General features: G+C 42.9%; 1 long non-coding RNA gene across 1 annotated transcript in view; it reads right to left on the reverse strand.

Moving 5' to 3' along the window:
* Positions 1–11,268: 11,268 nt before the first annotated feature.
* The window catches only part of LOC120095656 (uncharacterized), a 37,131-nt gene continuing 26,440 nt past the window's right edge, over positions 11,269–21,959 (reverse strand). Inside the window, exons 2-3 of the long non-coding RNA XR_005491322.2 lie at positions 17,644–17,967; positions 11,269–15,270 (exon numbers count right to left, since the gene is read on the reverse strand). This is a non-coding gene — a long non-coding RNA (uncharacterized LOC120095656). The remainder of the gene's footprint in view (positions 15,271–17,643; positions 17,968–21,959) is intronic.

The raw sequence follows: 21,959 nt of genomic DNA on the forward strand, positions 1-21,959 counted from the left end.
TTGCTGAAAATGCTATCTTTTTTCCATTGAATGGTTTTGGCTCCTTTGTCAAAAATCAAGTGCCCATAGGTATGTAGGTTCATTTCTGGGTCTTCAATTCTGTTCCATTGGTCTATCTGTCTGTCTCTGTACCAATACCATGCAGTTTTTATCACTATTGCTCTGTAATACTGCTTGAGTTCAGGGATAGTGATTCCCCATGAAGTCCTTTTATTGTTGAGGATAGCTTTAGCTATCCTGGGTTTTTTGTTATTCCAGATGAATTTGCAAATTGTTCTGTCTAACTCTTTGAAGAATTGGATTGGTATTTTGATGGGGATTGCATTGAATCTGTAGATCGCTTTTGGTAAAATGGCCATTTTTACTGTATTAATCCTGCCAATCCATGAGCATGGGAGATCTTTCCATCTTCTGAGGTCTTCTTCAATTTCTTTCTTCAGAGTCTTGAAGTTCTTATTGTACAAATCTTTTACTTGCTTGGTTAAAGTCACACCGAGGTACTTTATATTATTTGGGTCTATTATGAAGAGTGTCGTTTCCCTAATTTCTTTCTCGGCTTGTTTCTCTTTTGTGTAGAGGAAGGCTACTGATTTATTTGAGTTAATTTTATACCCAGCCACTTTGCTGAAGTTGTCTATCAGCTTTAGTAGTGCTCTGGTGGAACTTTTGGGGAAGGATGTACCTTTAAGGTACTCTAGGGTCCCAGGCTCCTCCTGGGTCTCGCCATGAGCTGAGAATTGCTAACTCAGACAGACCTGATCCCCAGGTAAGGTGTTCGAGTATAGGAAGGACTGAATTTTGGACCCTTTCTCTCCCCTCTGTGTGATGCCCTTGTGTGGCAGACAGCCTGTCATGCTGTGGAGATGTCCTTGAGTATGAAGAGAGGTCCATGAACTTGCATGTCAACTTCTAGGTCAGTTTTTCCCAGAAGTGCCTGCTCTCCAGCCTGCAAGGTGGCTCCAGGATTTCAGGGCATCCCAATTACATGACGGCAAATGTCACAGCTCCAGAGTGTCTTTTTTTTTTCACCGATAGGAAGTCCTTTCCTCTCAGAGGCCACTGTAATTAACCCTAGAGGGAATAAGTCACTCTTAGGGTCAGAGAAGAAGCTACCATCGTGGTATGACATGTTCTCACCGAAAATCTGTTTCCGGGACTCACCTAATCTATTTGTCCTTTCATGTGAGAGATTTTAAAGCCAATGCTACTTTTTAAAAACTTTATTTCTTTTATTTTTGAGATTATAATACAATTGCATCATTTCTCCTTTCCTTTTCTCCTTCCAAACCCTCCCATATATGTATGTATGTATGTATGTATGTATGTATGTATGTATGTATGTATGTATGTGTGTGTATATATATATATTTTCCTCCATGGCCTCTTTTCAGTAATTGTTCTTACAGGCATTTATGTACACATACACACACACACACACACACACACACACACACACACACACACCCTGCTCAGTCTGTATAATGTTACTCCTATGTATGTTTATAAGGCTGACCTCATAAATCAATTGGTGTGATACTGCACCCGTGAAGCCTCACGATCATGACTGCCTACACATGAGTTGAACAAGGAAATTAGCAATTGCCATGCCAAGGCTGATGGGGAAAAGCCCAGGAGGTCTCATCCCTACATAAAGAACTACAGGAAACCAAGAAATGCTGAGAGTGGGAGAAATAGCCAATGTTAGTTTTAAAACGGAAAGAAAAGGCATGACCGAATTCCCCCGCTATCCCCCCCTCCTCGGCATCCTTACCAGGTCTCGCTGCTCAACCATCCATGTGAAGGAATCGCTGTGCTTGTTAAGGAAATTAGACAATGACAGTCACGTAGTCCATGCCAAGGTGGGGCGTGCACATACTCCTTTGTCTAAATGTCACAAATGGTTGCAGTATTGCTCTGCATTCCAGAGCCAGTATCATCACCTTTTAATTAGCCAGAAGACTCTGCTGTAACATTCAAAAGGAGCACAGCATTCAAGTCCATGTCCAGCTTTGGGTACAATTAGTTGTCAGAATCATATTAACCTGATGTATGACAAACCCGTAAAATGAATACATTTAGGTCTCCAGGAGTCCTCCCTCATTAACTGATATTTATAGCCATGGCTTCAATGCTGCAATCTCTCCTCCTGAGAAACACAGAGCAGGGATGGCAGGCTTCTCTGATGCTATTAAGGGAGTCGTTTGTTTTGCTGTGTTGCAGAGCAAAGAGGGACAGAAGAAATCTAGCCTTGGTTCCAGGCCCCTGTGAGCCCAGACAGGCTCCTCTTCCTGTTCCTCTCTCTTTATGGATGGGGAAGAAAATTCAGCTAGATACGTGTGTATAAATCCTGCATGGTTAATAAATCATCAGGGTAATGAGGCAGAACTAATTGGGCAGAGCTATTTGGGGGATAGTTCTTAGATCTATCTTTCTAGGATCAAAGTCTGCCTTTACCCCTGACTCTCTTGGGCGGGATGCTGGATTTCCTCTGGCCTTGGCTTCCTTGAGTATAAAATGGGCACAGGAACAGCTCCTAACTCCATAAGGCCAAAGTGGAAATTCAATGAATGAGCACAGGAAAAGGTGCTTTGATTTTGGCATGTACTCAATGTACATCGTAGCATCAACTAGGCATGGTGGTGTACACTTGTAATTCTTGCACTTGGGAAGTGATGGGAATACAACAAGAGATTCACATCCTTGACTACCTAGCATGTCCAAGGCCAGCCTAGGCTACACGGAACAGCGTCTCGATGATAGCAATAATTGCCATAATTACTTTGGATGATGGCAATGTTTTCCTTCGCAGACAGACAGTCTAGCCAATCTGTTTTTACATTGTTCTGATGAGCCTGGGACCTGAACGGAGATGGCAGGTTCCCAGAGACGAAGGTGTGTTGGCTATGGAAAGTGTAGACAAAGGTCTATCTGTCTTTGTGGATCTAAGAGCTAAAACAAAACACACCCTGACTTTTACTAGTGGCTTAGTCCAGAAGTCACTGAAATGGACGGATAGGGATTTTAGACTTGGATGGGCTTTATCAGTTCACCCTTAGGATTTATTAGGTTTTGTTTGTTTGTTTTTACAATCCCTTCAGACACATCTCATAAAAATAAGCTGTGCAGTCCATTTACCCGAGACTCTATTCTTTCCACACCTGAATAAACCATCCACCATGTTCTGTGTTTCATTGATTCTTAGAACTGACACCCTTCGCTGGCATTTCTCCTCAGGACAGACACGTTTTTGGATGCACAGAGCATTCCTTTTACTTCCCATGAGTCTACAGTTTATGCTACAATAAATAGTACTTCATCTCTTCTTTATGTCTTCTTTAATTTCCATATGTATTATTCTCTATATATGTCTTCTTTAACAATAATTAATGATAAGATAGGCCACGAATTTGAAAGAGAGCAAGGAGGGTTATATGGGAAGGTTTGGAGGGAGTGGGAAATAATATAACTATAATCTTAAATTAATACTTTTTAAAACCTTATTTGCTTGTTACTTAGCAGAGGATCCTTCGGTTTGGATGACGTGTGTAATGACTCCTCATAATTATGGTAGGAGTATAGATTTGTCTGGGGACATCCATTACCTATCAGTGGCTGAAGGCCATGAGGCCCCGGTCTCAGCAATGATCATGTCCTTCTTTCATCGTTCAATCAAGGGGGTACATACCTGATGTTCACTGTGAAGTTACTATTTCCCCCTTGGTAACAGAGAAATACTGTAAGAAATTTTGGGATCACTAAATCTTGTGCTCCTTGTTTAACTTAACTTTTCTACCTTCCCCACAAAAGTGTATCAGAAGAAACTCTCTTACACACCAGGCAGAGTCTCAACCCTTTTGTCCACTTCATGAATTAGAATTCTAGATACCATCTTAAATTAAAAGAGTGGGTTCAGAGCTCCCAGAACATTGGAAACTCCAATACAGGGCATCAACGACACCTACAAATTCCCCTAGCTTGTCCAAGTTGCCCGTAAACACCTGTCTGTGCCAATCATCCACAACTTTTCATGGAACTGTGACCAGGAGGCCCAGTTATGACCAGAAGTTGTCTTTCACTCTTAAATTTGGGGATGTCACATGCACACAACTTGCATCCTAGCAGGCCCGGGCTTCTTCAGGATTGTAAATGTCTGTGTAGGAAATGTCCACAATGACAACAGAATCCTAAGCCTTTGATTAGCAGTCTCAACAGAGAGGGCTCTTAATTATGATGAAGTCTGATTTCACTGAGGCATTTCTCATACTGTAGTCTTCCTGTTTGAGCTTGTTCTGCTAATCTGGGGGCCACTGTGTTCTTGAATCCTAGAGAGCCAGCATGGGATATTTGCAGTCAGTTCACATCTTTGTGGAGGGCCCTGTTTGTCTCCCACAAAGTCCTTCAGTATTGATCTGTTAATTCTGAGCAATGATGAGATTGCAACAGAGCACTCCCTCTTCATATCAAATGATCTAAGTCCACAGAGAACTTCAGTTTCCCCTCTATCGGAATATCAGATAAAATCAAAGTTCTTCAGTCTGGCTTTTAGTTTCACCTAACAAACTTTAATTCTCCTTCAAAACAAACTTTTTGGTAGAGCATGAGTTTCATTCTCTCTCTCTCTCTCTCTCTCTCTCTCTCTCTCTCTCTCTCTCTCTCTCTTTCTCTCTCTCTCTCTCTTTGAGAGACACACATTCTGATGAGCCCTATATATATAATAGGCAGTCTCCATGGAGTCACACCTCTTGCCCTTGTTCTTCTGTAACTGGATTTCCTAGGTAGCCTAGACTGGATTTGAACTGCTTCTATCTCCCAAATGCTGAGTTAACATGCACATACCAGCATTTCTAGCTTTGATTCCTTTATTCTCTGAGCCTTGCTTGATACCCCAGACAGCATTGCCCTCCGCTGTGATCCACAGCTATGCATTCTGCCTACAAGAAACCTTTTAGTTTCTTAGTCCATGGTGACAGTTGCAGAAGTAAAGGGTCAATGAATCAGAACCCATGGAGGTTGCCTGCAAACACATACACACCCAGGAACTCAGAGAGGCACCTGGCCCAGGGAGACAATGGGCCAATCACCAAACAACCAGAACACTGATGAGGGAATCAGCACGCTCATTATGAGATAGGCTGTTACATGAGCATAGTGTCTGGGTCCCTTTTCTCTTGCGTCAAAATGTCAAGGAAACTTAATTGGTCATTAGGAGGTTCAGCAGACATTTCAGCGGAGATGGCAAATAGCTTGTCAACTATAATATGGGTTACAGAGAGAACTGGTTACACATCCCCATTCCCTAGCAACAATGGGGACCTAGTGACCAAATGCTCAGACCCTTGAACTCCCTGTCTCTCTGTTGAATATCATCACGCCAATAATGAAAATATTTGTCTAATTCCTCACTGTCTTAGTTCACAAGACTGACTTCTTCCCTTCCCAGGCTCATTAATTCTATCCTTTTATTCAAGGCATATTTCTGTTGAGCATCATTTCTATGTGCTAAGTGTTGAGGATGTAGGGATGAACAGCATCCTTGGCTCTTCCACAACCCCTGACTTTACTACACTTGAGTTTTCCTATAGACCTAAAAGCCTATAGATCTTTGTTGGTGTGTGCATGTGCACACAGGCAAAATGCACACATACGTGCACTTACCCGTGTGCTGACAGTAAAAAACAGACATTGGGTGTCTTCTGGGTGTCTCCACCTTATTTTTTTGAGGCAAGGTCTGTCCAAAACTTGGGTGCAAGCCCTGAAACCCATCCATGTCTGTCTCCCCAGCACCGAGGTTGTACATACAAGCCTTCTTCCCTCACTGTTGCATAGGTTACAGGAGACCCACATTTTGGTTATTTTTATTTTGTAGTGTGTTGTGTATATCCATAGTGCATGTGTACACTATGCATGTGTGCACATATGCATGTGCTTGTGGAGTACCGAAGTTGACATGTGTTCTCAACCACTCTCCATCTTTACTCCTTGAGACAGGGTCAGTAGCTGACCTTGAAGTGCATAGTTCAGCTAGGCTGCCTAGCTAAGGGAGTTTGAGGAACTTTCTTGTGTCCACCCCTTTGCCCTGGGCTTTGGGCCCAAGCTGTCATACTGTGCTTTTAATGTGGGTGTAGGGTATTTGAACTCATGTCCTCATGGTTGTATGCCAGCCACTTTGCCAACCAAACCATCCTGCCATCTACCTGCTTCTCTCCCTTTAAGGAGGCTTTGGTATATATGATCAGATCCGTTGTTTTGATAACAAATTATACGTTGATCCATTGCCTAGCTTTTCTGAGTAGAGTACTGCTTCACCAATGTTCTAAATCCCATAGAAGGCTGAAAAGGACAAAGTATTGATCATAGATTCCTTATGATGTCTCCAGGAATGCCATATAAGTAACAGACGCTAAGTGTGTGTCTTTCTAGGGGACATTGCATTTGGCATAGCCATAAGCAGACTTCAGAGGAAGCAATCTTCTATGGTTTTGTTTCAAATCATCTCAAACCAGTGGTCCACCAATTAAACCCAGTCAGCAGACACATACTATTTGGCATACACTGAGTTATAGTTCAGTTTTTTAAAAAAAATTAAAACAAGCCAATGCTTTAAAAACTAAAACCTCCCTTTCTCTCGATAGACCCCCTTCTTTGAATCCTTTCTTTGCCTTAGAATTCAAAACGCCTTCAGATTTTTAACTTCTTCAGAAAAACTGGAATATTTGCCACCCTGGGCCTCATACCTGCCGTGCAAAAGTGTTGGCGTGCCATTATGTCGGCCCACTTCAGCCAGCCATGATCCCCAGTGCTCCACAGTGCCTGTCACTCGGAATTTCATCACACAGCCTGCCTCACTTACATAACAGGAGAATCTGAGGCACTGCAATCAGTGTCCTCTGTGCTACCCAAAGTCAGGATACAGGAGAGGAAACGGCCCCCTCAACCCGCAGCTGAAGAGTTCAACAGCTTTGTGCTGCTCCTGCGAGCTGGCGTGAAGACACAGGCTAGCAGGCTGTGCCCTGCGCCTTGGCCCTGGGCCTTCCTTACAGGCGGCCTTCTCTGGAATGTTGGCTGTCCCTGCTGAGAAGCCAACTGGGGCACCAAATGGCCTGTCTTCTCTTATCCGTGCGATTTCAACCTGCCTCCCGGGCTCCTTTCCAGCTACCCTAACGCCCTTAGCAGCTCAGCTCACTGCGCTGCTCCTGCCAAGAAATCTGCCACTCTTCCTTCCCCTCCTCCATCTTCCTCCATCATCCGTCTACACACTTTCCTCCTCGTGGCTCAGACTCCCATTCCTCAGTGCAAACTAATGGCTAGGACAGTAAAAACTGAGAGGGAGGAGGGGAGAAACGGAAAAGCATTGGCAGAGAAAATTACACATGCTTTGTTGTTCTGTTTGGTCTCAGGCCTCTGTAAAAGACTGTGTGTGTGTGTGTGTGTGTGTGTGTGTGTGTGTGTGTGTGTGTGTGTGTGTGTGTGTGTGTGGTGCCCTTTCTCAAAATCAAAGAAAGCAAATACAAAAATTAGAACAAATACATTATGATTATTCTTCAAGCCAGAAAAGCAATAAAACCATTGAGCTTGCAATTTGGGTCCTCCAGCATCCTCAAACAATAAAATGTGCAAACCATGTAAATAATAATAAGATAATAAAACGATAACAAACCATGGAGAATAAAGTAAAGCCCGAGTGGGATGCAATCCTAATTAATGCTGAGAAGGCAGAGGCAGGAGGACCCCTGGCCCTCACTGACCAGCTAGTCTTGCAAAATTGGTGAGGTTCAATGAGATGCTCACCTTAAAAAATTAAACAGAGAGTGATACAGAAAGACATCAGCTTCTGGCTTGCACAGGCCTATTGGCTTGCACATGTACACTTGACACACTCTCACGCACACAGAATAGTGAGCTTGTCACACACAAGGACATCCCTCAGACAAACACAGCCTGAGGGGCTTTAAGGAAGCAGGAAGGTCTGTACCAGTGTTTAAGAAAATAGATATGCCCGAGTGAGATTGGATTTTCAGATTCTATATTAATTACTTGCTTATTATAGAAACTTCAAAAAATCGTAGTATTAAAAAGTAAAGGAAATGAAATCAAATTCAACCATAATCATATCACACAGAGGTAATTTTTTCATTGATTTCCCATTTCCATGCATAATATATTCACTTTTATTGAGTTGAGAATTACTATTGAACACTAAAATTTACTAGCTTGCTGGGGTCTTTTTCTTAAATACTATAGACCTATGTATCCCGATAACACAAAACCCCCCATTGTAATTGTAACCTTAGTCATTCTGTTGCAAACATCCGGTAGATTCTCACTGTTTCAAACTCCTGATTTAGTGCCTTTAGACCGTTAGCCATTTATTATACCTTTATAATTTGCTAAGGAGCATCTTTATGCCTAGATGCTGCGCTTGATTTTATTTCCTTGAAGGTGGGTTCCTAAAGCTGGAGTTACCAGACAAAAAGTAAACATGTCTTTAACTTTCATAAGTTTCATAGTTTTAAACCTTACAATGTAGCGGTTCTTAACCTGCGGATTGGGACCCCTTTGGCAAGCCTCTCTCTCCAAAAACTATTTACATTACCATTACAGTAATGAAGTAGCAATGAAAATCATTTTATGGATGGGGGTCATCACCACATGAGGAACTGTATTAAAGGGCTACAGCATTAGAAGGTTGAGAGCCACTGTTACAATGGGTTTGTCACAAGAAAAGAGCATTCATCATGAGCCAAATAGGTCTTCATGCCACTGGTTAAAAAGACTCTTGTCCCGGCCATGGCATGATTCAGCTTTCCTAAGAGAAACCAAGGTGAAGAAACTACTTGACTACTTGAGTTGGTCCCTCATCACTCTCAAGTCCCCAGGCCACCTCTAATGCCCTGAAAGAGTTCAGGGCAAACCTACTATGCCATGGCACTTATGGAGAAGAAGTGCACTATGCTATTGCCAAAGAGGGCTTTCGTCCATTATCTCACTGTCCAGAGGAAGAAGTACTTGCTGTACAGGGTCTCGGGGAGGCTACTGTAGATTCATCTTCTGCTTAATTCACTGAAAAGGCTCATTTTCTAGCACGTGATTAAATTCTTCTCTACCTATCAAATATGTCTTTGACATGAAAGATACGTGAAAAACACACGAAAGACAGAAAATACCCTTTCAAGATAGGTTGCCAGTTTCAGAGCAGTGATATTTGTTGCATGTGAATGCTTTTCTGTAGCTTATTCCTGCTCTGACTATTATTTGTACTGTGTTACACAGCCCTTTCTCTCTGAAATTAGGGAGCCACTTCTAACAAGGCCAACTTGGCATCTTCTTTGCTTAAGGAAATTACCTCTTTCCTCAGTTGCTCTGCTCCTAATTGGAAAGGACATTGCTCTATCCTATAAATTGACAGAATCTAGGGGACTTGAAGGTCTATAGAGGGAAACTTTCTTCAACTCAGGGGCATAGGGATCTTGGGTTCAGAGTTCATTCTCAGAGTTGACAGTACATTTCCCATGCCCTTGAGGGTCCCTTGTCCTGTGTGAATGTCTGCTTAAGGTTTGTCCCCTTGAGGTCACAAGAGTTTCACTTGTATAGGGCATAAACTTCTCCTGGAGTCTCTGTTAAAGGTCATTAATTATAAAAGTAATGTTCCAGTCCCTTCATCCAAAAACGTCTTTTTTCTTATCTTTTCCCAGGAGAATCAGCCTGATTATCTTGTTAATCGTTTATGTTTAATTCAGATATTGGTCTGTATCAAAATGGCCATTCCCCTAATCTTAGTCACGTTTGCATTAATTGAAAAGGAACCCCCCCCATCTCTATCTCTGAGTGCCAATGCTTTTGCAATATGCAAAAGGTTTTGCTATCTCTGCCTTCAGTGGCCAGAGCAGAGTGACTTTAAGGCTAAATACTGTCTGAAAAGAATGACATCATAGTTGGGAAACTGGAGATGGTTTTTAATGTGAGTCATAGGGTCAGTCACATCCCACAGATGCTCAGAAGTTTGCTTTTTCACTAAACTAATTCCTGGGATCATGTGTGTCCCATGCCCCAGCCTCAGAAACTTTGGGTCCAGAGTAGCAACACTGAACAGAAATTATTTGTTGCAATATTTCCTTGCCTTTTTTCACTTAATGAAACAAAGAATGAAGGAGAAGAAAAGGAAGTCCATCACTGAGGGAGCTCACATCACCTCAGCAGACTTTTAGACTCAATTAAAATAGTCTGTTTTCTGGTACAACCATTCTGGAAATCAGTCTGGAGGTTCCTCAGAAAATTGGACATTGAACTGCCTGAGGATCCAGCTATACCTCTCTTGGGCATATACCCAAAAGATGCCCCAACATATAAAAAAGACACGTGCTCCACTATGTTCATCGCAGCCTTATTTATAATAGCCAGAAGCTGGAAAGAACCCAGATGCCCTTCAACAGAGGAATGGATACAGAAAATGTGGTACATCTACACAATGGAATATTACTCAGCTACCAAAAACAATGACTTTATGAAATTCGTAGGCAAATGGTCGGAACTGGAAAATATCATCCTGAGTGAGCTAACCCAATCACAGAAAGACATACATGGTATGCACTCACTGATAAGTGGATATTAGCCCAAATGCTTGAATTACCCTAGATGCCTAGAACAAATGAAACTCAAGACGGATGATCAAAATGTGAATGCTTCACTCCTTCTTTAAAAGGGGAACAAGAATACCCTTGGCAGGGAATAGAGAGGCAAAGATTAAAACAGACACAGAAGGAACACCCATTCAGAGCCTGCCCCACATGTGGCCCATGCATATACAGCCATCCAATTAGACAAGATGGATGAAGCAAAGAAGTGCAGACCGACAGGAGCCGGATGTAGATCTCTCCCGAGAGACACAGCCAGAATACAGCAAACACAGAGGCGTATGCCAGCAGCAAACCACTGAATTGAGAATAGGACCCCCGTTGAAGGAATCAGAGAAAGAACTGGAAGAGCTTGAAGGGGCTCGAGACCCCATATGTACAACAATGCCAAGCAACCAGAGCTTCCAGGGACTAAGCCACTACCTAAAGACTATACATGGACTGACCCTGGACTCTGACCTCATAGGTAGCAATGAATATCCTAGTAAGAGCACCAGTGGAAGGGGAAGCCCTGGGTCTTGCTAAGACTGAACCCCCAGTGAACTAGATTGTTGGGGGGAGGGTGGCAAGGGGGGGAGGATGGGGAGGAGAACGCCCATAAAGAAGGGGAGGGGGGAGGGGGATGTTTGTCCGGAAACCGGGAAAGGGAATAACACTCGAAATGTATATAAGAAATACTCAAGTTAATAAAAAAAAAATAGTCTGTTTTAGAGGATTTTTTCTCATGTTATCAATGTTATTAAATTATATTATGGGAAAATAAGTAGTTTATAAGCAATAAATAATACAATTTCTTAAAAATAATCCCCAAATCATTAAAGGCATCTAATTTTTGGCATGTATCAAATTCAGCATCATCAAATAGGATCCTAAGTCAGGTATAGTGGCACACACCTTTAGTGCCAACTACCTGGGAGGCTGAAGGGAAAAAGAGTGCTTAAGCCTAATACTTTTAGATCCGCTATGACAATTGAATGCAGTCTTATATTAAATATTAAAAAATGATATTACTTTTAGATAACCCTTTTGCATTTGTGTCATAAATGTCAGTCCTGGACTTGAACATCCAAAACAAAAATGAGAATTTAAAAACTTTCCCCATAAGGAAGAGATATTTGGGCTAGTGGGCAGGCAAGAAGAAACAGTCCTGTAATACTGGGATGGCAAGTGGTCTATAAGGTCCATAAGTTGGAGTGTTTAGACTTGTAGATACTGAACCAGGGGAGTGTTGTCAAGACCTGAGCAGTGACGACAGAAGTATCTGCCCAATGGGAGTCCCAGTCCACTGACACAGATGCTTCACTGGCCCCTTTTGTGTTTCAGAATCCAATATTTCACAGAGTTCCTTTTCAGATGTCATTCTAGCTAATGGTCTCCTCAGCCATCGACTTAGTTTATAGAAATCAGCTCATTCTATCCCCCTGCTCTACTAATCACTGTGATTCATATTAAAAATACTTCTGTAGATGTATTGTCTGAGACATGCCTTACTTTTAGTTTAAAGGCTAGTATTTTTAGATATTTTAAACCACAGCAGTCAGACAAATATCCAATGAACGAATGTCAAAGATTTTATCTAACTCATTAATTAAGGAGAAAGCTAGTGAGACAGACTAATGGCTTCAAATGAGAATTCAAAGCAAGCACATATATAAGCCTGTGAGTGTTGGAATGAGTAGATGAAATACCACAGGGCGATATTCAATTTCGTTGCATATTTGATTTCCTCATTATGGACAAGAGAACCTTGTGTTATGATCAGTTTCTAGATGTGACAGATTTGTGAAATGACTCAAAGACACTGAAATACAGAGATGACTCCTAGACAGGATGCTCAGTAAGTTATCCTTTTTATAGGTTAGAGGTCTTTTCTATTTGGAGTTTGTGTGTCCCTGTAGCTGCATGATCCTCTTCAATGTAGTTAGGTGCCATTGAGCAGTGTCAGTTTATGCCACAGAACGTTGTCATGCCAGGAACAATGGTGACAAGCTGGAGGCATAAGGGTTAAAATACTTACCATACCAGAAAAGATATAGAGAAGTTTCATTAAGAAAGTTTATTAAAGAGAATACATTGCCAGTAGAAACAAGAATCTAGAAGGTGAAGTCACAGAAAGAGGGGGAGGGGACAATTGTCCATGCCTCCTTGGGGATAATAGTTCTTTTATAACAGTTGAAGAAAGTGTTCTTTGGTCTTAAATCACATGTCATTTGTATGAAGTCCATATTTGGTTGGATAAGCTGGAATCTTACTACCTTGTTTAGCAGTGAATAAATTATTTTGCTACTATTTGATTCTTCCTTCCTTCCTTCCTTTTTTTTTTTTTTTTTTGAGTTCATTATTTGGAGTTAGGTATCATAATGAGTAATTAAGAGTCATCCTGAAAGGTGTTTGGATAAGACATCACAGGTCGTGAAGGACAGGTTCTGTGCAATCAAGATGATTGTTAAAACAAACCTTCCACTTTTTATTTCTTTGGCTTTTTTTGTCTTCACAGGTACCTAATAAAGAAGCTATTTACTGTTCCAAATATATTGTGATAACCTACAGATCGTCAATTGGTTGGTTTAGGAGAAGGTAGAGAGGGGAACTAGGAAAAGGGTCCCTTCCTGGGTCAATTCCCTTACTGACAGCAAAGGGCTCTGGGTAACACTGAATGCAGAAAGCCAAAGCCCAACTACTCGTTTGCTCTTCTTCCTTTAGCAGCTTCAAGTCAGAGGGATCAGGAACTGTTTCCACAGAGTGAACTTTGACTTCAGGAGGCTAGAGTAGGCAGAGCCAGAGGAGACAGAATCACAAGGAAACTGAGGTCACAGAAACTGGGGGTTGGTGGTGCTGGGATAAAAACTAGGACCTTGCATGTACTCCAAATTCAGTTTTAGTTCACAGACTTTTACGGTTTGACAATCTGAATATTCAAATAGTCCCCGCCAGTATCAGTTTCACTGGATGTAATTCATCATCCAACTTTAACCACAGCTTTGATGAATATTCAAATAAGACTTACCAACTCTCAGCAGACAGTGCGTGTACAGCTCCCCCAGGGCGCTGGACAGCCTCTGGAAAGTTTCAAGGTAAAGCATGATGACCTTTCTGATTAGATCACCAAGCCCACAAAAAGGTCCTGGTCTCCTGGGGAACCTCGTCCCTATTAGATGGGAGGCGGGGTCCTCACAAAGCATGTCAGGTAGTGTTTTAGTCAAACCCTGGATAGCCACCAGAAAGAGTTTCCTCTGAATTATTTTAATTCTAGCTTGAATGAAAGGAAGCACCCTCCCCTTCCTCCTTTGCTTGACTGAGAGTTTTATGTATCCAAGATAAAGCTGGGTCAAAGCAATTTGTAGACCTAGAAACCTGTTTTCCTAGGAAGGTGCAGGCTTCACAGAAGACTTGCACAAGGGCCACTGTAAACATCATACAACTTCCTGGCAGTCCGTGAGTCAGGCCATTAGTATACGGCTTCATGGTTGTGTTTAAAGGGGATTCCCGGGATTGCTCAAGTGTGTATGCTGTGCAGAAAAGCCTTCCAAAATAACAAATGCTGCCATTCTGACTTCAGACTTTCTATCCCTCCATGTTCTCATTTCCACTAACAAACTTATGCATGTTATATAATTAGAGTATGTTAGGGTACACATTTGCATCTTGTATGTGGTCTCGTAGACATCCTCAAGTTGTGTCTGTGGGCTCATAAGCCATGTGATCGTGGCACGTTGCCTCATGGCCCTGGCTCTGTGTCAGTGAACTCGTCTGAGCTAAGGAAAGGGGGACCAGATGGTCTTTCAACTCCCTCTGATTCTACGCGTACACATTCATCTCCAAACTAAGTGTGAGGTCTAAAAAGAAAGGTTGCCAAGAACCCTGTGCTTGCCCAAGCTCTTGGAGGATGATGACTTTGCACTTAGTCCAGTCATTCAAGTGAAGACAAATCTCACTTATATTAGTATTTACTTAAGGACCATCTCCCTTGCTAGACACTAATCCTTATGCAGACAGGGCTGAGGTCTTTCTCACGCTGGGTTTAAGCCACAGAAGCTTGTGGTAGCCCAGGCATGTGAGTGCCTTCAGTGTCCTCTGCTCTGTGAAAGATTTAGGCTCTCCTCTTACTGCCCCCACATGGGGGAGGAGGCAGGAATGAAATTAACTAATTCACACCCAGTGCTCCAACTTTGCCCTCAAACTCTGGCTCCAGGTCCTTTACAACCCTCCCAACCAACTGCTAACCAGGCCTGACCCTGCTTATTAGCTTCCGATTCTGAGATCACAGGAGATCAGGGTGTGTTCAGAATGGTACGACCTTAGATCTTTCCTGAGGCAACATTAGCAAGTCCAAGCAAAGATATCCAGGTGAATATTAGTGGCTCCTAGAATTTTATCATATTCTCCTATCCCAGCATGAGTTCCTGGGATTGAGTGTTTAATTTTTGTCTTGTTTAGATTTTTTTTATTTTACCTGTATGTCTGAGTGCCTGTTTATAGCTATATGTACTACATGTTTTCCTATGAAGCTCAAAAAAGGTCCTCAGGTACCCGGAACTGGTTACAAACGGTTGTGGACCTTCATGACGATGTTGAGAACCATACCTGTGTGTTCTTACCCACTGAACCATGTCTTCAGACCCCTGGTGTGGAGTTTTACCTAGAAAGAAGAAAGAAAATACCAAGTCATTTGGTTAGCCCAAACCATAACCAAGAGAATAACTTTTAAGGCTTTGAACGAAGGCAGCCATGAAGAAGTATCCTTTTAGTGCTTTATTTATTTTTCCCTTGTATGAGATGCGTCTCACCCCTGTTTGAGGCAAGCCTCACTGGGTAGGTCTGGAACTCAGATCTGTGTCCTTGGTGGAGGAGGTATAGATGAATGTCAGCCTATCTGCCTTCCTTCCTTTCTTTCTTCTTTTTCTCCCCTGTATTTTCTTTTCCTTTCTTCTTTAGATATTTTTATTTTTCACATTTATTGGTGTGGTGTGGTGTGTGTGTGTGGTGTGTGTGGTGTGTGTGTGTGTGTGTGTGTGTGTGTGTGTGTGTGTGTGTACTCTTCTTCCACTACGTGAATTTCACAGATTGAACTCCCATCCCCCGGCTTGGCAGCAGGCACCTTCACCCACTGAGCTGTTTTTCTAGCCTTCCTCTTCTCTTCTTTGGTACTAAAGCGCTAATGGCCCGTATATGCTGGATATCCAATTCATTTATATAAAAATGGAGGAGCTGAGCATTTCTGTAACGCGGCGGATTTGCTGTTTGTCTGCCTTGAGAAGCAGACCCAGCCACCCTTACTACTGCTTCTTCACGGATCAACTCAGGGGTTGGTAAGAAGCTGGGAGACATTCCAAAGGTGCTCTGACGATTTCTGCATCTTTACTCCACAGTCTGTCTCTGACAGACAGGAGAGAGCCAGACGTGATAAACACATGTTGATATGTCCTCTCACCAGTGTAAGAGCCAAGGTACTTCACCCACCGTGACGCTAAACCCTAACGACAGCTTTAAGCTTAGAAACATCCCTTGTGGTTTCCACTGTGTTTTGTTTCATTCTGAAGTCTGTGATCTCTACTAGAGAGCTCTGAGAACATACAGAGCTAGGAATAGCCACAGTTGGAGGTCACTCCAGCAATGTGACTGCCTGTGGCAGAGAGAGACTTCAGCTGCTTTTTGACAGGCTCACTTTATGCCTCTGGGGCTTACATGCTTCCTAGGACTAAACTATGGTTTAACTAAAATATGGCTTTTCTATAAACACTGTCCACGAATTATGATCAAAGCCAGTGTGCTCACAAAGAAATATGGTAATGAATGTGGTTGCTTTCCTTTGCTCAATCTTAGACTCTCAATGCCAAGTCTTAGGGGCATATTTGACCATGTCAACATCCATTTTCAAATGCTTGGCAATTTATCTACATCACCAGGAAGGAGTAAAAATGAACAGAATATGTTTTTTTTTTTATAAATTACCGAACAGAAGATTTGTAATCATAGCAGGTATTTGAAGGTCACTTAGGGAAAGAAAAAAGCATTTGTTCAAAATCTACAGGGAACAAAGACATTAGATTTTGTGTGTGTGTGTGTGTGTGTGTGTGTGTGTGTGTGTGTGTGTGTGTGTATGCGAATATGTGTAAATTACACAAAGGTGGGGAGGGAAGAAGTACAAATGATTGTAGAAACCCCTTCTATTTCTAAAAATGAGTAGCAGAATGGAAAAGATTTGCTATGGGAAGCCCCATTGTATTCTCTCAATGCTCTTTGTATATTGCTAAGTGATTTGCATACTGTTGGGGCAACCAGGGCCCTGCCCAGCATTCTCCAGGCCTTTCTTCTAGTTCCTGCTCCTGCCTTCTTCTTCCACTAGGAATATAGTACTAATTAAGCTAGCAGGAAACACAGAGAACAAAAGACACAGTGGCAGCACTCAAAGTCACCTCTTACTTTGAACATCATAAAGATCTGGGGACAGATCTGCTCTGTCAGTTTCTCAGGAGAAGAGTCTGCCAACAATATATTCTTTCCTCTCAAAAGAAAACCCATTCGAGGGATTATGAATGTTACCCCGTGTCCCAGTTTGAAGTTTAAATCTTTTCAAGCATGTAGTTATTAAGATGCCAAGTTACCTCACTTAATTACAACCTTTATTATGGTATTGAATACTTTAAACGCACTATTTATCACCCCTGAAGAGCAGCTCTACTTGAATGGACCACTCTCAGTGGGCCATCCATTGATTATCTTCTCGACTGCATTAATTCCTAGTAATCGCTTAGTGAACAGTCATTACAGGAAGAGCTTCCTGTGTGGTCAGGGCTGGCTTGAGGGGATAGGATAGGCTTCTCAGATAACAGCAGTTTCGGTGTCTGTGGTGATTCAGATGAAAATGGCCTTCATGGGCTCCTAACAGTTAATGCTTGCATCCAGTTAGTGGAACTGTTTGTGAAGGATTAGGTGATAGAGTCTTTTTGGACGATGTGGGTTACTGGAGGTGGCCCTTAAGGTTTCAAAAGCCCATGCCAGGCCCACTTACTGTCTTATAGTGGTTGTTCTTTCAGGGAGTAAGCACTCAGCTACTGCTCCGGTGCTATGTCTGTCTGTCACCATGCTCTCCATCATGATGGCCATGGACTCCTCCTCCGAAATGTTGAGCCCCCAAATAAAGCTGTTTTATGAGTTGTCTTGCTTACAGTGGTATATCATAGCAAGAGAGGGGTAACCAAAACAGCTTCCCTCCAATATTTGAGCAGTCCTTAGGGAACGGAGGAGTTCTACGCTCTCATGTAGCTGCGGTGAAAGCTCTGTTGATAAAGTGTTCGCCTTCAGTCATGAGAATCCGAGTTCCATCCTCTAGAACCTATGAAGAAAATATCTGGGTATGATATCAGATACTTGGGGACCCCAGTACTGTGGAGTTAAGGGTAGAAGGATTCCTGAACTTGGCTAGGCAGCCAGTCTAGCCTATGCAATAGTCCAAGTCAGTGAGATACCCTATCTCCAAAGCTGGAGGTGGGAGTTGAGCCCGGAGTGATGCTTCAGTTGTTAAAGCACTTGTCATGCATGCATGAGGAGCTGAATTCATATCCCCAGCACCTACTAAACATGACTATGAGACTACGAGTGGCTGTAACTCCCAAGGCAGGGAATGGGGAACTAGGCAGGTCCCTCTAGCTAGTCTAGTCCGTAAGTTCTAAGGTCAGTGAAGAGATCCTGTTCTATAAGGTGCAGAATGAGCGAAGAAGAAATTCTGAAATTGGTCTCGGGCCTTCACAGGCAAATGCACAGGTATACATACACACACACAGCGAGAGAGAGAGAGAGAGAGAGAGAGAGAGAGAGAGAGAGAGAGAGAGAGAGAGATCTCCAAGATTGTTGGCACTGAAGGAACAATGACAAAGATTGTCCTCTGACATCAGCACACACATGTCTACATGTAAATGAACACCTGCACACATGAACATACACCCAGGCTTTCACCTACAGGTGAAACCCAACAGACTCTTCCTTAACAGCTTTGTGGAACAAAGCCCCCTGTACTGTTGTCCCCACTGACAGATCCCCCTGACACCGAAACAGAGACTCAAAGTCTGATCCCAGTTGAAGGCTTGTGTTTTTAGAGTTTCCATCATGGCAGGAGGTGGGGGTGGGGCCATCACAGGACTTTGGTCTCATTTTATTGACTTTAATTCAAACATTGAATGAGCCCTTCATTGAAGAAGCAGACTTCAAAGGTCTTAATGTTAGTCCAAGTTTGAGAAAGAGGTTCCTGAGGGTCAGAGAAGTGCTGGGTGCTGTTGTCCAAACAGATAATGGCTGGTGGGTGGTAGGTCTGCCCTATTTCACAGAGACGACTGATTTAGTAAAAACAGCATGTCAGTGAGAGAAACAGGAAGGTTAAGGCCACAGCTGTTGACTCTGCCTTTCCCTAGTGAAGGACAGGGCTTCCCCGTAGACCTGGGATCTCCCTGATGACCTGTGTCCTCTTGTGCTTTTGTATATCCTGTTCAGCAGCCGCTTTATAGGACTGTTCAGAGCCTGCCCACCACAGGCGTTTTCTAAATGAACTGTCTTCTCTAATTTAATTCCAGTGCAGTGCCAGCAGCAGCCAGAGCAGCAACACATTTGCAAATCTGAATAATGAGTAGTTTGGTTGGCTGTTTCTTTTCAAAGTTCCCCTTTTGCTTCTGAGAACCCCACTCAGAAAGGTCAGTCCCTTCTTGGATTTCCTTTCCCAGAGCTAAGGGCAAAACTCAGACCCAGAAAGGCAAACATGGTCCTTACTCACTTATAAATGGATATTGGCCATAAAGTAAGGGTTAATCATGATAAAATATAGACCCAGAGAGGCTAAGTAACAGGGATGGTTCAAGGCAGAGATGCATGGATCTCCCTGGGAAAGGGAAATAGAATAGATTTTGCAGGTAGACTAGGGTCGGTGGGGATGAAAACAGGAGGGATCAGGTGGGAGGAGAGAGTACTAGGAGAGATGACTGGAATTGGGGAATATTTCAGGGGCGAAGTAGAAATCTAATGCAATGAAAACACCCTACAATCTATAAGGGTGACTGCATGTAACGGGGAATATGGACAGAGTCTGAACTGGCCACCTTCTGTAACCAGGCAAAGCTTCCAGTAGAGGGATTGGGACACCAAACCAGCCAAAAAACCTTTGAGGTACAATTTGCCCTGCTTACAAGATGTGCAGAGTTGCAGATTTTGTGGGAATGGCCAATTAATGACTGGTCCAACTTGAGACCCATGCCATGAGAGGAAGCCCACACCTGACATTTCCTAAAGGGCTAGGAACCAAAAGCTGGATAGCCCATAGACCAAAGATAGAGTCAAACATGATTAGGAAAAAAAAGTCAATGAAATGAAATGATTCCTAATGACATTCTGCTATTCTGCTATACTTGTAGACAGGAGCCTAACATAATCATCACCAGAAAGGCTTCATCCAGCGCTTGATGGCCACAGATGCAGAGACCCATAGCCAAACATTATGAAGAACCCTGGGAATCCGGTGAAAGAGGGGACAGAAGGATTTTGGGAGCCAGAGAGGTCAAGGACACCACAAGAAAACCCAAGAATCCTCAAACCAGAGTTTCACAGTGGGTCACGGAGACTCAAGTGACAATCAGGGAGCCTGAATGGGACTGATTTAGGCCCTCTGCATATGTGTTAAGGTTGTACAGTTTGGTCTTCCTGTGGGACTCCTAACAGTGGGAGTAGGGGCTGTATCTGACTCTTTGGCCTGTTTTTGAGAACCTTTTTCTCCTAATGGGTTGCCTCTTCCAGCCTTTATACAAGGAGAGGGTCTTAGTCTTATACCTTGATATGCCATGTTTAGTTGATATCCCTGGAAGGACTGCTCTTTTCTGAAGGGAAATGAGGAAGAATGGACTTAGGGGAGAAGGGAAGTGAGGTGTAATGAGAGGAGGGGGCGTGGTGTATTGTATGAGAAAAGAATTTTAAAAAAAGACTTTGGCAAAGAGACCAGGTGTTGGTCCAGGAGATTATGTTTCCCTGGGTTTTGGAGTATTTCACTCAGCAGAAATAAATGTTGGTAGGTTTCAATGTGACCTTCCTGTAATGTTTCTAAGTCCCAAACTTCCTCCCTGCAATCTTGTCTCTCCTTATGGCATTGTACAGTGGCAAAAATGATAATTTTGTAAAAAGCACTCTATTTATTAAACATTCACTAATGTATGTGGCATAGAGCTTCCTGTATTATCTCACTGAATTCCAACAGCATCCCAAGTCAGGCATGGTCATCTCCCTACTAATGAGAGCCTGTGCATCAGCAGTTACAACATATAATCACCCAGTTTTTAGCTGCCCAGCAGCAGAGCCTAACCATTCAGGGTTCCTAAAGGGAGCTGCCATGGAAAAACTTATGGCTGCCTCCTCTCCCACTCTCACTAACCTTGACTTGACAAGTCTTGGTTGAAGCTCAAGTGTTTGCAACTTCTTACATACTTCTTGCTTACAGCACAGATTACTCCGTAGATAAGTTAAAGGAACAGGATAGGCTAAAACCTCCAGCAGTGGATTGAATGGTGTGCCTGCAATCTGCAGAAATCAGAGAGTGAGACAGAAACTGGCTGGACTTGGTTTGCGAGCTCCTGCTATGCCTAACCCTTTTACCATCCATCTAGCACGTTGGGAAGCCATTCATTATTTATACCCTCGTACTGGTACGTTGGGTAGCTTTTTAAAGCCCCCCTCTTTCTATTTGTAGAAAGAAAGCCGCTATGCTCTATGAGAAGCATTTGAGGTCCCTGGAGGCTGGTGGAAGTGTTTTGGCGGTTAGCAGGAACCAGGGCCCTGCTGACTTCGTTGCCTTAGCTTCGTTTATGCTTGACACCAAGGTCATAAATCCTAAGGCTGTCTTGGAGCTGACAGAACTACAGCAGAGACTGTGTGCAGAAACCCAGGGCAAAATGCTGGCCTCCTGCATATCTCATCCTGATTAGCATAGCTGCTCTCATTTTGCAACTTAATCCTCACTCAAAGGGAAATATGACAGTTAAAAAATTTTAAGTTAAAAAAAAAACAAACCCTCTTATCTCAGTATTTTAACCTTTCCTTTCCAAGATTCCTCTGCTTAGTGGAGCGCTCTACTACCCTACTTATTCTAAATTTGTCCCTGTCACATGCTACTCCAGCGCTACCTGGGGGTGTCTCTGCTGTGTTTGGACCCCTGAGTGTGCAAGTTGGCTTCTCTGTGGTTTTCCTTGGAGTACACAGCCTGTCTCTCCTTGAAAAAAAAAAACCACACTTTCCTGATGAACTCCTGCTGTCCATGCTTTCTGGGCTATAATTCCCAGTCTCGGTACAAGCAAGCAG

This window comes from Rattus norvegicus, chromosome 11, assembly GCF_036323735.1.
Source record: "Rattus norvegicus strain BN/NHsdMcwi chromosome 11, GRCr8, whole genome shotgun sequence".
Classification (NCBI taxonomy): domain Eukaryota; kingdom Metazoa; phylum Chordata; class Mammalia; order Rodentia; family Muridae; genus Rattus; species Rattus norvegicus.